A 16,966-nucleotide genomic window follows, 5' to 3' on the forward strand; every position below is an offset into this window, starting at 1 on the left:
ATTTAAAGTAGTGGCATAAATTTTCAAAATCAAATCTACAAATATATATTTACTATATATTTTTCCAAATTTAAAAATAATCCTTTCCTATTGCTGCTGTAATAAATTACAAAAAAAGTCATGACCTTAAAACAACACATGTTTTTAATTTTAAAAAGTTTTCTATTACTGTTTATATTCAATATAAATTTGTATTAGTTTCAGGGGTACAGCATAGTGGTTAGACAATCATATACTTTATGAAGTGTTCCTCCCCCCCAATATTTCCAGTACCCACCTGGCACTATACATAGTTATTACAACATTATTGATTATATTCCCTGTGTTGTACTTTACATCCCCATGGCTATTTTGTAACTATCAATTATGTACTTCTCAATTCCTTCACCTTTTTCACCCAGTCCCCTAACTGCCCTCCCCTGAGTCTGTTCTCTGTATCCCCTTCTCTGTCTCTAATCCTTTTATCTCCCTCCTATAAGGATCCTTGTGATTACCTTGGACCCACTAAAATAATACAAAATAATTTCCCCATCTGCAAAGCCTCTTTTGCAATGTAGAGTAACATATTCACAGATTTCAGGAATTAGGATGTGGACATCTTTGAGGTATTATTCTGGCTACAACAATACATAGAAAGATTACAAATCATGATCAAGTGAGGGTTATCGGGTTATCTCAGGATTGAAATAATGGTTCGACATATGAGAATCAATGTACTATACCTTGTTAGCAGAGTAAAGGAATACATATATATCCAACTCAATGTATACCCAAATAGCATTTGATCAAAGTTCAAATATCATCAAGATTTAAAAAATTCCCCCAGGGAACTGAGGTGCAAACTGCAGGCTCCTGACCCCTGTGTCCTCCTGACACTGCAGCAGCTGCTACTGGTGGCCCAAAGCAGCTCCCCTCTTCTCCCTTTCTCCATGCCCCTGGCCTCTCCTTCAGGGAGCCACGAACCAGTGAGTGCTGGGGCCCCATTCACTGCTTTTGCCCTCAGGAGTGCCCAGCAAGTATGGGATGTGGGCAAGGTGGCACCTGAGCTTGGAAGAGAAGGAGGCAACCGAGCCTGAGGCTGGAGTCATGGGGGAGAAGCCTGCAGGAGGGTTCAGGCCCAGACTTGGCAACCTGCTGCAAGGCTTTGGCAGGTCAACCTTGTACCATGCTGCTATTGTCATCTTCCTTGAATTCTTTGCCTGAGGCTTACTGACAACTCCAGTGTTAACTGATGAGTGAGGATCAGGTATGCCTCTGAGATGATGCAAGTGAGGGAACTGATTTTCACCCCACATAGTCATCTCAAAATTAGAATGAAGAGGGTTATAAACGTGCAGGGAAGTGCTTGCAGACCATCTTCTGTCCATTTTTTAACTTCTTCAGTCTTTTCTCCCAGCACAGCCAGGTGCACAGGGTTTTCTGCCCTGCCCAGGTGCTGCAGTCACTGTTTCGAACAACAAAGAGAGCTAAGTGATGTGGGGGAACAGCAAAAGTGAGGGTCCCTTTGCAAAGCACACATGGTTAGAGATGGTGCAATACCGCTGACAAAATAAAAACAACAACCTGATAGTCCCATTCAGACATCAGCCACACACTTGCACAGTGGTGCACACTTACGTGTGGACACACAGTACATGTGCACATGTGTGGACATGTCTGCATATTACCTGTCAGAAGGTTAACCAAAGGGTATGTATATCAGGGGCAGGTTTATCTTGAACAGCATTTTCTCTGGCCAAGAAATGCATCCAGTTTTCAGGCAATTCAAGACTACACTGGTTTTTCTAGGAATGAGAACTGCAAGGCAGGCCAGATTTCCCAGGAAGGACTCTCAGGATAACAGGGACGAGAAAGATGGCACAGTCGGTAGACACCAGGCCCCATGGACACCATGCCCCATGCTGGTTGCTACAGCCTAAAGCAGCTCAATTTTTTCTGCAATAGACATTCTTGGGGCTATAAGCGCCTTTCCAAAAGAGGCCCCAAGGTGTTCCAGCAGCATGGTGCTTTCCTCCACACTGACACTCCAGAAGTAGTTCCCAAGACCACCTTGAAATTTAACCCTGACACCACATGCTCACTCAGAGTTGGTCTGGCAGGTCAGAAAATGGAAAGAGGTGTGACCAGCTCCCACTTCTGGGAGCTAGAAATGGTTGTCAGATCAGCACTAGCCAGAGATACTGGTTTCCCTGGGACTGAGGGAGAAAATTCCTGCATGACAAACATGTGAGTTAGGAGGCGATGGCCTCATTCTGCACTTTCACATGGGAGCATCATCTGAGGGCACACAAGTGCCAGAGCACCTGCCAGTGAGGGAGGAGATGAAAGGAGATAAATGAGGATTGATGCAGAGCACTTTCCCCAGGGAGCTCAGTGGCTTTCCTGTGGTCACCATTAGGGCTCTTCCAGATAGAATCCTTTTCCATCTTGGTTTAAATGTTTTATGAACCTATGTGGCTGGGCCTTCTGAAGTGCCTGATGCTTCCCATTGAGCAGATGCATATGTCTAAATGTTTTATTTTAATTTTAATAAATTAATTTATTTAATTAAATGTATTAGGGTGGCATTGGTTAATAACATTATGTAAGTTTCAAGTGTACAATTCTATAATATATCATCAGAATATTGTATTGTGTGCTTGCTGCCTTGGGCCTAGTCTCCCTCAGTCACCATATATTTGACCCCCTATACCCTTGTCATCCTCCTCTGATTCCTCTTCTAACCACCATATTGTCGATGTCTTTGAGTTTGTTGTTTCCTGTTTTATAACCAACATCTGAGTGCAATCATAATGTTCTTGTCCTTTTCTATAGATTTATTTCACTGAGCATGATACGCTCAAGTTCCATCCATGTTGTTGCAAATGTCAGTATTTCATTTTTTCTTATGGCTGAGTAGTATTCCGTGGTATATATGTACCACATCTTTTTCTTTACAGCATTATTCAAGGTAGCCAAGACATGGAAACAATCTAAGTGTCCTTTGATAGATGATTGTCTGAGTGTTTGAATGCACACCTCTTTCCCTCAGAGAGGCAACTAAAAAGAACGATGGGAGTCTATTATGTAAATCTGTATTTCTGCATAATTTTGACTGCCAGATTCTGAATATAGATAAGAGAATTAAACTGTGACACAGGAAAGAGTTCTGGTCATATTCAGTTTTTATTTCTTTTGTGTTGACTCAGGCATTTTATTCCTGTAATGAAGTGTTGGAGGGGCCTTGCCTGTAATTGGTATTAGATGGATGCCGCACGAATTTTATTTGAGCCACTGAATTTAAAAATATATATAGAGAGAGGCTCAAAGAAGCAAAGGTAGGTATGTATACCTTCTCTCCAGGCTCTCCTGCCTTCTCATTGAGGTCTTTCTAATTTGAAATAAAGCAGTTAGTTGGGGGTCTATTGACCCCTCCACCAGCATAGAGGCCAGGCCAGTGATGGAGAGAGTTGGCTGTCCCCAAGGTGCTGAGGCTGTAGGTGGCCTGCTGGGCTGAATCTCTTTACCCCTCTCTGAAAAGTTTGGGCATGGAGGCCCAGACTCCAGGGTGAGCACCTATTGGCTAGTGAGAATCTAAGTCTGGTGGGCTTCTGTGAATCCCCAGACTCACCACACTGGCCAGAGCACAGTGGCGTGACCACATTTTCCTTCCTCTGGATGGGCTGTCCCTGAGTGAGTGTCCTACAGCTGCCTGGAGTCCTCAAGCATGTCTCAGGGTCCTACACACAGTAGGCCCACAGACAACTTGCTGGGCTCCACGGCCAGAGATGAAGGAATAAATGGGCTGGAGACACTAAGACAACAGAAGACCCCAAACTCTGCAGAAACTTGGAAGCCTCTGACAAGAAAGAGCTGGCAGATGCTGGCAGCTGTTTAACATTGAAGACTGATGTAAGGATGGAAAAGGCCCAACATGACTGAGGGGCAGGAAAGTGCCGAAAGGGAGTCACTGGCCTTCGAGCACAGCGAGCGCCTGGCTGCACAACAAGCAGCCAAAACCGGCCTTAGCACCTGTGCTTTTCTGTTTGAAAATAAAATCTCGAGCTAAGGAAAACAAATTCCCCCAGCACACTAGAAAGAGGGGGGAAAGAACTCCTCAATCTAATAAAGGGCATGTATGAAAACCTACAGCTACTATCATACTTATTGCTGAAATGCTAAATCCTTTCCTCCTAAATTGATTACATGGCAGGATGTGAATACTGAATATGACCAAATAAAAACTGAATATGACCAAAACTACAATTCAACACTGTACTGAATGCTCAACCCAGTGCAATAAGAAGAAATAAAATCTATGAAGAGTGAAAAAATAAAGTGTATTTTCAGATGACATGATTGTTTATATATTAAACCCTAAGTAATAAACAAATCACTTATCAGAACTGCTAACCCAATTTAGCAAAATCAAAGAACGGGCGGTCAATATATAAAATTAATTGTGTTTCTATATGCTAGCACCAGACAATAGGAATAAAATTTCAGACATAATTAATTTACAATAATCTGAAAAACATAATTCTTAAGAATAATTTCTCAAATACGTATAAGATCTGAACAGTAAAAAATAATTTTTCTGAATGTAATTAAAGAAAACTTAAACAAGCAATCTTTCATTCTCTTGTGTTGGAAGATTTAAGATGTCAGTTCTCCACAATTATATTGATAGATTTGTTAGGGGCAGGAGGGAGGAATAGAGTAGTGGGAATTAGCTATAGTTATAAGAAATACCGTATTTTCCGGTGTATAAGACAACTGGGCGTATAAGATTTTCCTGGGTTAAAAAGTCGTCTTATACGCCAGAAAATATGGTATATACATATATACATATTATATATATGGTATATATACCAGAAAAGCAGAGTTACCATATTTTCTGGCGTATAAGATGACTTTTTAACCCAGGAAAATCTTATATGCCCAGTCGTCTTATACGCTGGAAAATACGGTATTAATCATGCTCTGTTAACCATGGTTGTTTTGTTCTGATTAAAGAAAACATATTCTGACCTGGCTGGGGGTTGTACACCCCAAGACCTGGGAGTTACTTTGAAATGTGGACCATTTTCCTTATTTGAGAACTGCCTATCATCATGGAAAAATTAGCAATCTTATTACTAAGACCTGGCCAGTGTGGCTCAATAGTTGAACATTGACCTATGAACCAGGAGGTCACAGTTTGATTCCTGGTCAGGGCACATGCCCGGGTTGTGGGCTCAATGTAAGGAGGCAGCTAATCAATGATTCTTTCTCATCATTGATGTTTCCATCTCTCTCTCCCTCTCCTTTCCTCTCTGAAATCAGTAAAAATATATTTTTACAAAATAACAATCTTGTTGCTGAAACAATGGAGTCCCAGAGTCGCCTGCCCTTTGCAACCCCCCAGTGCCTGCTATTTATAACCATTTTACCCATTCATATTCTTTTTGCCTGCTTCCCCATGCCTGTAACACCCCCTTTTTTTCCCTTTTGCATGCCCATTCTTATTCCTTTGCCTACTTCCCCATGTAATCTTTGTCCTTCCACCCAATATAAGCAGCCAATGGGGGGAGAGCACATTTTTGTGGATGACCTGCTGCTTTCCCATGCTTCCTGAAATGTTGTAAAATAAAAATGCTCATATATGATTCAACCCTGTCTCTGCTTTAATTGGCTCAAGTAGTGACAGGCAGCCCAGACCCATTCATTGTCTGGTTTCAGACTCAACAGAATTTCAGTCAAAATTCCAGAAGGCTTCTTGGCAGAACTCACAAGCTGAACCTAAAAGTATTTGGAAATGCCAAGAACCTGGAATTTCCAAATGACTGAAAATAGCAATGTCAAAGTTGACCTGATTTCAAGACTCACTATAAAGCTTCAGTAAGACAGTTTGGCATTAACATAAGGATAGATAGAACAATGGAACAGAATAATAGAAATAGACCCATCTATATAGATTCAATTGATTTTCAGCAAAGACATCAAAGCAAATCAATAGGGAAAAGAAAATCTTTTTTTAAAAAAAGTACTGAAACAATTACATATCCATATGAAGAAAGAAAGAAAGGAAGAAACAAAGGAAGGAAGGAGAGGGAGAAAGAGAAGAAGGAAAGAACTTGATCCCTATCTCACAACTCTGAAAAAAAATTAATCTAATCTAATAATAGACAAATATGCAAATTGACCGCACCTTCGCTACACCTAAGCCATGCCCACCAACCAATCAGGACGAGTATGCAAATTACCCCAACAAAGATGGCGGCTAATTTGCATATCAAGACAGTGTCAAAGAAGCCAAGAGCTGCAAAAGGGAGTAAAGCTTCGAAGAAGCAAGCAAGCCAGGGGGCGGGGGGGAGGAGAAGGGAGGAGCGAAGTCAGGGCCGTGTGCGAAGGGAAACGTGGGTGGGCTGGAGGAGAAGGCGGGGCCGGCGGCAAGGGTGGAGCGGAGGCGGGGCCGGGGGTGAAGGGAAACGCGGGCGGGGTGGAGGAGAAGGCGAGGCAGGCGGCAAGGGCAGAGCGGAGGCGGGGCTGGGGGCGAAGGGAAACGCGGGCGGGCTGGAGGAGAAGGCGGGGCGGGCGGCAAGGGCGGAGCGGAGGCGGGGCCGGGGGCGAAGGGAAACGCGGGCGGGCTGGAGGAGAAGGTGAGGCGGGCTGCAAGGGGGAACGGAGGCGGGGTAGAGTGCAGCAGGAAATCCTATTGCAGGATTTTTCCTGCAACGGGAAAGCTAGTTTTATAAGAATTGTAAAAAGAAACATAAAGTATAAAGCTTTTCAGAAAAAAACACTGAAAAATGGCTTTGCTAACTTATGGTAAACAAAATAAAGAGAAAGCAATATCATTGTTTAAAAAGCTGAATATGTAGAACTTTAACCTTTTCTAAAATCAGTAAAACAAAAACATGCTTAAGAAAATGAATAACTAGCCCTAGCTGGTTTGGCTCAGTGGATAGAGCATCAGCCTGCAGACTGAAGGATCCCATGTTCAATTCTGGTCAAGGGCACATACTTTGGTTGCACTCAATCCTGGCCCCAGTGGGGGTGCATGCTGGAGGCAATCAATCAATGTAGCTCTCTCACATAATGTTTCTCTTCCCTGTCTCTTCCCCTCCCTTTTACTCTTTCTAAAAAATCAATGGAAAATTATCCTCAGGTAAGAATTAAAAACAAAAACAAACAAAAATGAATAATTAAGATAAAGACTTGGAGAAAATATTCTCAGAGGTAGACAGAATGCATGAAGAATACCAAAACAATAAGAAAGAGACAACAGGTTTCTTGAAGATGGCGGCATAGGTAAACACCTAAACTGCTGCCTCGCACAACAATTTCAAAACTACAACTAAAAGACAAAATGTCTATCACCCAGAACCACAGGAAAGCTGGCTGAGTGGAAGTTCTACAACTAGAAGGAAAGAGAAAAGAGCATTGAGATGTGCACAAGCGCTGAAAAGCTGAGGTACAGAGGTGCATGAATCAAGCTGGCGGCGGGCGACTAGGTGCACTGCTTTTTTCAACCTGAAGGGAGACAAGCTCCCAATTACTCTGAACTCCAGTTTCTGGGGAGACGCTGGGGACCCAAACTTCTACGGGGAGAAGCTGGACTGTCTTCCATCGGGTCGGAAAGTGAGGGTGGCTTTCTTACAGAGGTGCACGCAGCAATCATTGTTTACTACGCTGGGGCGCGAGACGTGGGGATGGGGAAACTTGGAGACACAGAGACAGCTGACTGGCAGCCATTGCTGTTTGCCATGCCCTAGCCTAGTGACTCCCTGAGACCCCATCCCGCTCCACGCAGGGGCTTTTGCATATAAATGGCCTGCCCTATTGCAGCTTAACCTAACAAACTGCAGCTCTGGTCAGACAGCTCCAAGACCTCCAAACCCCAAGCAAAGAGAAGAAAACTGTAGTTCTTGCTGTAGCTCCTGCTGGGTGGCCTCAGACAGTAGCTGACCTGCAGCCCATTGGAGATCCAGAAGCTAGTGTATCTAGTGGTCAATGTGAGAGGACACCAGATTTCAACTTCTCACATCCATAAGGGACACATTCAAGAGGCAGACTCAGTGAGCACCAAAGCCCCACTGAAACAAGTCCTGCCCCATAAGTGTGTCTCCAGCACAGCAATTCTTCCATTATAGACACAGTGGGTCCTCACAGCCAATTGGCCTGGAGGTCAATTCCTCCCAGTGTACCAACAGCAATCAAGGCTTAATTACAATAAGACTATGCACTCAGCCCACAAAGGAGTGCACCAAGAGTGTCCACCTCAGGTGATAGGGGAGGCTGAACCACTGGGCCCTATAGAACACCTACCACAGAAAACCACTCCATCAACACAGGGAAGCAGCAAAATGCGGAGACAAAGAAACATGTAACGAATGAAAGAAATGGAGGAAAGCAAACTACTGGACATAGAGTTCAAAACCACATTTATAAGGTTACTCAAGAATCTTCTAAAAACTGCCGAGAAACTTAATGAGACCTCCAAGGAGCTTAGTGAGACCTTCAAGGACCTTAATGAGAATGCCAAAAAAATGGAAAATGACCAGTCAGAAATTAAGCATACACTGTCTGAAATAAAGAATATACAGAAATTCAACTATAGATCAAAGGACCCCAAGAATCAAACCAAAGATCTGAAATATGAGGAAACAAAAAACACCCAACCAGAAAAACAAAAAGAAAAAAGAATCCAAAAATATGAAGATAGTGTAAGGAGCCTCTGGGACAACTTTAAGCATACCAACATCCAAATTATTGGGGTGCCAGAAGAAGAGAGAGAGCAAAATATTGAAAACCTATTAGAAGAAATAATGACAGAAAACTTTCCCTACCTGGTAAAAGAAATAGACTTACAAGTCCAAGAAGCACAGAGAACCCCAAACAAGAGGAATCCAAAGAGGACCACACCAAGACACATCATAATTAAAATGCCAAGGGCAAAAGACAAAGAGAGAATCTTGAAAGCAGCAAGAGAAAAACAGTTAGTTACCTACAAGGGAGTACCCATACGACTGTCAGTTGACTTCTCAACAGAAACTATGCAGGCCAGAAGGGAGTGGCAAGAAATATTCAAAGTGATGAACAGCAAGAACCTACAAACAAGATTACTCTACCCAGCAAAGCTATCATTCAGAATTGAAGGTCAGATAAAGAGCTTCACAGACAAGAAAAAGCTAAAGGAGCTCATCACCACCAAACCAGGATTATATGAAATGCTGAAGGGTATTCTTTAAGAAGAGGAAGAAGAACAAAAAGGTAAAGATAAAAATTATGAACAACAAAATGACAACACATACATACCTACCAACAAGTGAATCTAAAAATCAAGTGAATAAAAAATCTGATGAACAGAATGGACTGATGAATATAATAGAATCAGGGGCATAGAAAGGGAGTGGACTGACAATTCTCAGGGGGAAGGGGGTGTGAGGGGTGCGGGAAGAGATTGGACAAAAATCTTACACCTATGGATGAAGACAGTGGCAGGGGGTAAGGGCATGGGGTGGGGTGGGGAATCAGGTGGAGGGGAGCTATGGGGGGAAAAAAAGAGGAACACCTGTAATAATTTGAACAATAAAGATTTATTAAAATAAAAGAAAGAGACAACACAAATTTTATTTAGTGGGCAAAAGACTTGAAAAATTCACAAAGGAAGATATACAAAAGTTGATAGACATTAAAAAATTCTCTATATCACTAATTGTCATGAAAATTCAAATTAAAACCACAAGGTGATACTGATAAGGACACAGCAGAATGGCTAAAATTAAAAACCCTGACAATTCCAAATGTTACAAGAGACTCATACCTTGCTGACAGAGGTATAAAATGATATAATTATGTAGAAAAAAAGTACTTTTTCAGTTTCATATACTGTTCATCATAAACATACTCTAGCTTCTAGCTGTTCCACAACTAAGTATTTACTAAAGAACAATTACAAGATATGTCCACAGAGAAGGCTTATGAAGAACATTTGTAATTGTATTTATAATAGCTCTAAACTGCAAAAGCAACCCAAATCTATAGAAGCAGAGATAAACAAATTTATATATAGATATAGAAATAGATATGGATATAGATATAAATATAGATATATAGATATAGATATATATAGATATATATCTGCAAAGATATAATGGATTCAGAGAGAGAGAAAAAAACTAAAGTTTGCATATGTAGTATATGCATGAAACTCTAAGATTTGGGCTAAGTGAATGAAATCAGATACAAAAGAGTATATTGTATAAGATTCCATTTAGATGAATTTGTTACATGGGCAAGACTGATCTATGATGAAAAAATTCAGAAATGTTGTTGCTTCTTAATGGTATAGGGGTGACTGGGAAGTTGCACAAAGGATGTTACTTAGGTGATAGAACTGTGTGTGTATTTGCCAATACAATGATTTCTAAATTAGGGTTTGTTAATTTCTCTGTATGTACCTAAAAAATAACTGTAAATATAGTAAAGTTTAGTCAGTACGCTTGCTTTTTGCACTTTTGTGGGTTAATAATTCTGAAAATACTTGTTTTATATTCTACACTTGAACAAAGAGGTTAATAATGAGAATAATGTGAGTTCAGTTTGTTATTGCATGAGAAAGGAGCTACATAATATGAAAATTAAATAGGCTAAAATTCACCCTATGTGGCTGAAATGGAGTATGAAATGACAGTATTTATAGATCTAGATATATAAATATAGATTTATGGATATATATATATAGACTTATAGATAAAACATATATCAATGGAGAGAAAATTTAGATGTGTTTATACATACATGCATCAATACTCACACATAAACAAACAACTCTCTCCAGTTATTAGTCTTAAAAGCAATGGCACCAGTAACAACCAAAGATCTTGATTTGTTTAACCAATAGGGCCTAGAAGCAATAATACACAAATGGCAATTTACACACCTAATGTCCAAACTTTGGTTTCAAAATACCATTATTCACTAAAAGGATGTAGGTCTCTTTTGGCAAAATAGCTGATTTCATGGATAGGATAGGGAAAGTAGATGAGCCCAGAACATATCTTGTGCCTTAAAGTGGCAGAAACCTATCAAAAGGACATAGGAAGCATCTTGAAGAGGTTCCTATTTCCTAAATCTGGGACAATTTGAGCATCAAAACAAAAACTACAGCAATTTCCATAGACTAAAATAAGATTCTATGATACTGTCTGTCTGTCTATCTGTCTATCTATCTATCTATCTATCTATCTATCTATCTATCATCTATCTATCATCTATCTATCATCTATCTATCATCTATCTAATCATTTATCAACAAAGGACAGAGAAGGGATATTTCTTCCTTAGAGTTGAATGGAAACTAATAAATATAGAAAAATCATTAATAGATGCTATAAATAGTGGATAAAAGTTTGATAAGTGTAGTATATTTATAGATTTTAAAAATATCTTCTAACACATTAAATTAAAAAGACTTTGAGCATCACTAATATCAGAACAAATTGACATTATATGCCTCCTGATAGGACATGTTGAGTAGAGCATAATACCACTTTTGTGGAAATCTTATCAAAAATTTATAAAATAAACCTAATCATATAGAAACTCAAATAAACCCAAATAAGGAAAATCCTGACAATTTAAAATGTGAGTCAAAAAAAGACTACAGATGAGGAATGAGTCCATTAAAAGATATTTAAGTAGCATGACAATTAAATGCAATGCTTGATCTGAATTAGATTCTGGACAAGGGGGTTAAGGAAACTGACATGAAAAGATTAATATGTAATGTTAATTAGATAATATTATATCAATACTAGAGGCCCAGTGCACAAAATTCATGCACAGGTGGGGTCCCTAGGCCTGACCGGTGATCAGGGCCTATCAGGGCCATCTCGCTTAATCCCAATTGGGGCCGGACCAGCTGGGGCCTGGGGGCCTGCCAGCTGCTGCATGGGGCCTGCTGGACAGGGCTTACCTGATGAGGGGAGGGACCGTGGGAGGTTTGCCAGCCAGGGGGAGGGACCTGGGGAGGTTGGCTAGCTGTGGGAGGTTGGCGCATCATAGTGACTGGTCAACTGGTCGTTCCAGTTGTTTGGTCGTAACAGTCGCTTAGGCTTTTATATATATAGATAAAAGTTCTTATTTGAAATTTATACTGTTGCTATGTGAGAGAATATCCTCCTTAGGAGATACATACTGAAGTATTTATTGGAAAAAGATACTATATTCTATATCTCCAATCTGCATGAAAATATTTTAGGAAATAAATGTAACTATATTGAGAGCTGCACATATTTGTGTGTGTACATAAATATATATGATAGGAATACATAGATAAATGATAGATAGAATGATAAAGAAATAGAAGTAGAGCAAAATATAAGCAAATGTTAAATCTGGGTAAGAGTTTTAGAATTTTATTGTACTGTAAATATAACAATTTAAAAGAAATATAATTTTCTTTGTGAAAAATTTATATGTTATATAAAAATATTTGGTAACTAAAAAAATTATTTTAATATGTAATGTAGATTAGATAATTTCTGAACCCTAAAACCAAGTACAGTAGCACATTACTTCATGAAAGTGCCCAGGAAAATAGGTTCTTAAAAAGATAGTACAAGGTCCACAAAAATAAATGTAATACTTAATTTATAGTCTATGTGATAGAGAATTAAGTAAATACAATAGGTAATTTCTACTATTTAAGCTTTGATAAATTAAGTATTTATTTTAAAAGTGAAATTTCTAAATAACATATACATTTTCCTTAACTAAAATTTGCTATCACCAGTTCGGATTTAATATCTGTTATTTTTATTCACAAACATTATGAAAATGAACATTGATCAATAAAACAATTATTTATCTCAGAAAAGAATTAACTTTCATCTAAATGGACAGTATATAGGTCCATCTCTAAGCAAAGTACAATTTAGAGTAGAAAATAAAATTATATTTTGCCTCCATTATGCACAAAAGTCCAATTTTATTAGGCTTTCAGTTGCCTTTACACATCATTACCCTGCTGGCTAGGCCACTAGCCCATGAATTTCAAAACAATGAATGGGATTTCACCATGTAATTCCTATGGACAACATTCTTGCTTTAGGCAATTTAACCTATAGGGTTTATGGACTTTGGAAATGGAAATGTTTCATTTGGTCATCCTGACCATTATTTTGAAAGATTTTTACTCATTATGCAGTCTCTATTTCCAAATTGTTTACCCAATCAGCCTTTTAACAACTCTGCCATTACAACTTTCTTTGCTGACATCATCTGAAGACCATTTTATAGTGCCCTCCAGATTCCTTTATAGCCTATATGTATATTTTCCACAAAGAATTCAAAGGATGAAGTACTAAATTTTCTTGTACCTGCATCTAAACTGAATTTTTCCATTGTGTCTTTATTGTATTTTCTTATTCTTTTTTCCCACAAAGTCTCACAAGTAAAGAATATATAATGCTATTGGTGAGATTTTTTTTTAATGCTTGTCATTTGACTGGTCAACGAATATATACCACAGAAATAATATGGTTGCAAATGCTTCAGCCATTAAGAGAAGTTCTATCAATTACTATTCAAAAACTAACACAATGACTGTATTGTTCTCTAAAGTAAAATTTCACAGCAAAAATAATGTTTATTTACTATGAAATATGCTCAGATAAATAAGCCACAGAATAAAGCTCAATTTTTCTCAAAAGCATTATTTATATAAAATATCATGGGACCAATTTTTATTTACTTCATTTATATCTTAACATTACTTATAAATTGGCATTTTGGAAACTATCTTGCATTCTTCTTACTTAGGTTTTACCTCCGGAGAATGGTTTCACAAATGGTTTCGAGATCAGGGATTATAATCTCCACTAAAGAATTTGAAAATAGCGATGAAGAATAGAATATCACATTTATAAAATATACAATAATTGAGTCTCTATATTTCTGTATTATTTTTATATTAATGCAACATAAATAGAACATTATGCTATTGCCTAGAAAATATTAGTTTCTGTGAGAACTTAAAATTAATCAAATTATATGGCTGTCATCTTTAATCACCGTGAAATATTCATTTTGAAATGTTTCAAATAATGAATTAATAAAATTATTTAATTAATTTATAATTACTTAAAAATATGCAGCATAATCTCAGATATTTCATGTACCAATATTTTTGCCAATACATCTTCTAAGGCAAGAGAAACAAAAGGAAAAGTAAACAAATGGGACTACATCAAACTAAAAAGTGTCTGCACAGCAAAAGAAAACATCAACAAAATGAAAAGGGAATCCACTATATGGGATAGAATAACATATTCACCAATGATACATGTGCTAAGGGGTTAATTTTTAAAATCTATAAAGAAGTTATACAACTCAATACCAGGAAGACAAACAATCCAGTTAAAAAATGGGCAAAGGACTTGAATAGACAATTCTCCAAAGAGGACATATAGATGGCCTATATTCATATGAAAAAAATGCTCACCATCACTAATCATAAAAGAAAGGCAAATTAAAACTACAGTGAGGTCTCACCTCACACCTGCCAGAATGGCTACCATCAAAAAATCAACAAACACATGCTGCTGAGGATGTGAAGAAAAGGGAACTCTCGTACACTGCTGGTGGGAATGCAGACTGATGCAGCCACTGTTGAAAACAGTATGGAGTTACCTAAAAAATTAAAAATGGAACTGCCTTTTTGACACAGTGATCCCACTTCTGGGAATATATACCAAGAATCCTGAAACACCAATCAGAAAGAATATATGCACCCCTATGCTCATAGCAGTGTTATGTGCAATAGCCCAAGTGCCCATCAGTAGATGACTGAATAAAAAAGCTGTGGTACATTTGCACAATGGAATACTAAGCAGCTGTAGAAAAGGAGCTCTTTCCCTTTACTACAGCATGGACAGATCTGGAGAGCATTATGCTAAGTGAAATAAGCCAGTCAGAGAAAGATAAATATCACATGATCTCACTTATATGTGGGATCTAATCAACAAAATAAACTAACGAACAAAATATGTCCAGAGGCCTGCATGCATGGAACAGACTGACAGATCCCAGAGGGGAGGGGAACCCGGAAGAGATGAACCAAGAACACATATGCATATATGCATAGCCATGAACACAGACAATTGTGTGAAGGCCTGGGGTGGGGTGGGCCTGGGTGGAGGGGGACAGAAGGGGAAAGAAGGGGACATCTGTAATACTGTCAACAATAAAAAATATCATTTTTAAAATTTAATCCACTGTAATCTTCAGTTGCAGCTTCAAGAATTCTATAACGGATTAAAGGTCAAAATCAGAATCTTCAATATTTTTAGGAAGGCCAAGACCCTGACATAGAATCAGCAAATATAATTTGCATAACTTAAACCTAAGGAAAGAGACCTACTAATCATAACAGTAATGTGAAATAAGTGTAGTTAATATGTGCATAAAGATAAAAGAAGGGAGCATATTCATGATAAAATGCATTATTATAAAGAAGGAAAAAAGTTACAAAAAGCATCAAATACAAAGCTATAAATTTAAATATATATATATATATTATTTATTAAATATATACATAATTGTTAAAATCCAAATATCCTTATATTTTTGAAGAACAGATTGAACAGAATGAGTTAGTGTCTTTGATATTCAACCTGAAAATCACATTACCATAAATTTCAAGTTAGAAATGAGAAAAATATCAAAAAGTTTCAATATCTATCTAATGGGATTTTCAGAAAAGGAGCCATGTAATTTTTACATACTTGAGAAAGTCACTGACCTTCCATCAAAAACACACGTCTTGAAGTGACCTCCAAGAGAGGAAACCAGGGGAATAAAAATCCTTCTCCCTCCCAACTATCTTCAGTTGTTAGTTGGTCAAAATCTATATGAAGACAGAGACCATGGGAGTCCTCCTGATACAGTCATACAAGTTAGCTTCATGGGTGAGAGAGTACCATGGAGAAAAAAGAGAATCATGCCAAGAGGGACAAACAGATGTCCACACAACAAGTTTTGTCCAGTTCTAATTGGGTTGTCTTCTTCTTGTTGATTCTAAGATATAATATTTTTTCTTCTCTCATTTGGCAGCTTACCCTTTTACTCTTTGAGTTTATTTGGAACACAGAGACTTTACTTTTATATAATTAAACTTACAATTTGTTTTCTCTAGATTGTTTTTCTACTGACATTTTTATGAAATATAATTTTTTTAATTCTCACAGCAAATATATGTTGTACATACCACTGTTTTTCTCATTTTATGGATAAGAAAACAGCCATACAGAGGACAAATTAACCATTTTTTAAAAAAAAAAAAAGTCAAGCAAAATATAGAGGCACATCAGTAATGAAAATTACTTAATTATTTAAAATACTGCTATAGTACTTACTGTCAATCACTAAGTGTCTTACAAAAGTCAAGTCATTAAATCTTCACAATTCTATAATGCAGTTGAGAACTTGATTTGCCAGCCCAAAGAGTAGGAGGGATTCAATTCCAGGCAATCTAGTTTCAGATCTACCAACACTGAACTATTGCTTCTCTTCTTGGGCTGTAAGACAGAGAGGACCAATCTTCTCTCTTGCCATAAAACATGGTCATTTTTATTGTCTAATTGGACCTCTTCAATTTCATCAGTTACCTATGATATTAAATCACCAAACTTAAATTTCCAGCCCAATACCTTACCCTAACTCAATATAAATAATTTTGTTTATTGTTTTTCCCTGTATTATAAAATTAATTCATAGTCATTATAGAGAGTGATTCATTGTCAATGTACATTTGAAAACTGGATATATTTTAAAGAATAAGATAAAAATTTTATTTTATTTATTGAAACATATTTGTTATATAACATTGTGTAAATTTAAGCTATGCAATATGTATATTTGATATATTTATTATTATAATATGATTGCCATTGTACCAATAGTACCTCTATCATGTCACAAAATAATTTATTTTTGTATA

General features: G+C 37.8%; 1 pseudogene; it reads left to right on the forward strand.

Annotated features, from left to right (window-relative positions):
- The first annotated feature begins 1,891 nt into the window (after positions 1-1,891).
- Positions 1,892-16,966, forward strand: part of LOC103294972 (40S ribosomal protein S23-like) — a 68,042-nt pseudogene continuing 52,967 nt past the window's right edge.

This window comes from Eptesicus fuscus, chromosome 2 (genome assembly GCF_027574615.1).
Source record: "Eptesicus fuscus isolate TK198812 chromosome 2, DD_ASM_mEF_20220401, whole genome shotgun sequence".
NCBI lineage: Eukaryota > Metazoa > Chordata > Mammalia > Chiroptera > Vespertilionidae > Eptesicus > Eptesicus fuscus.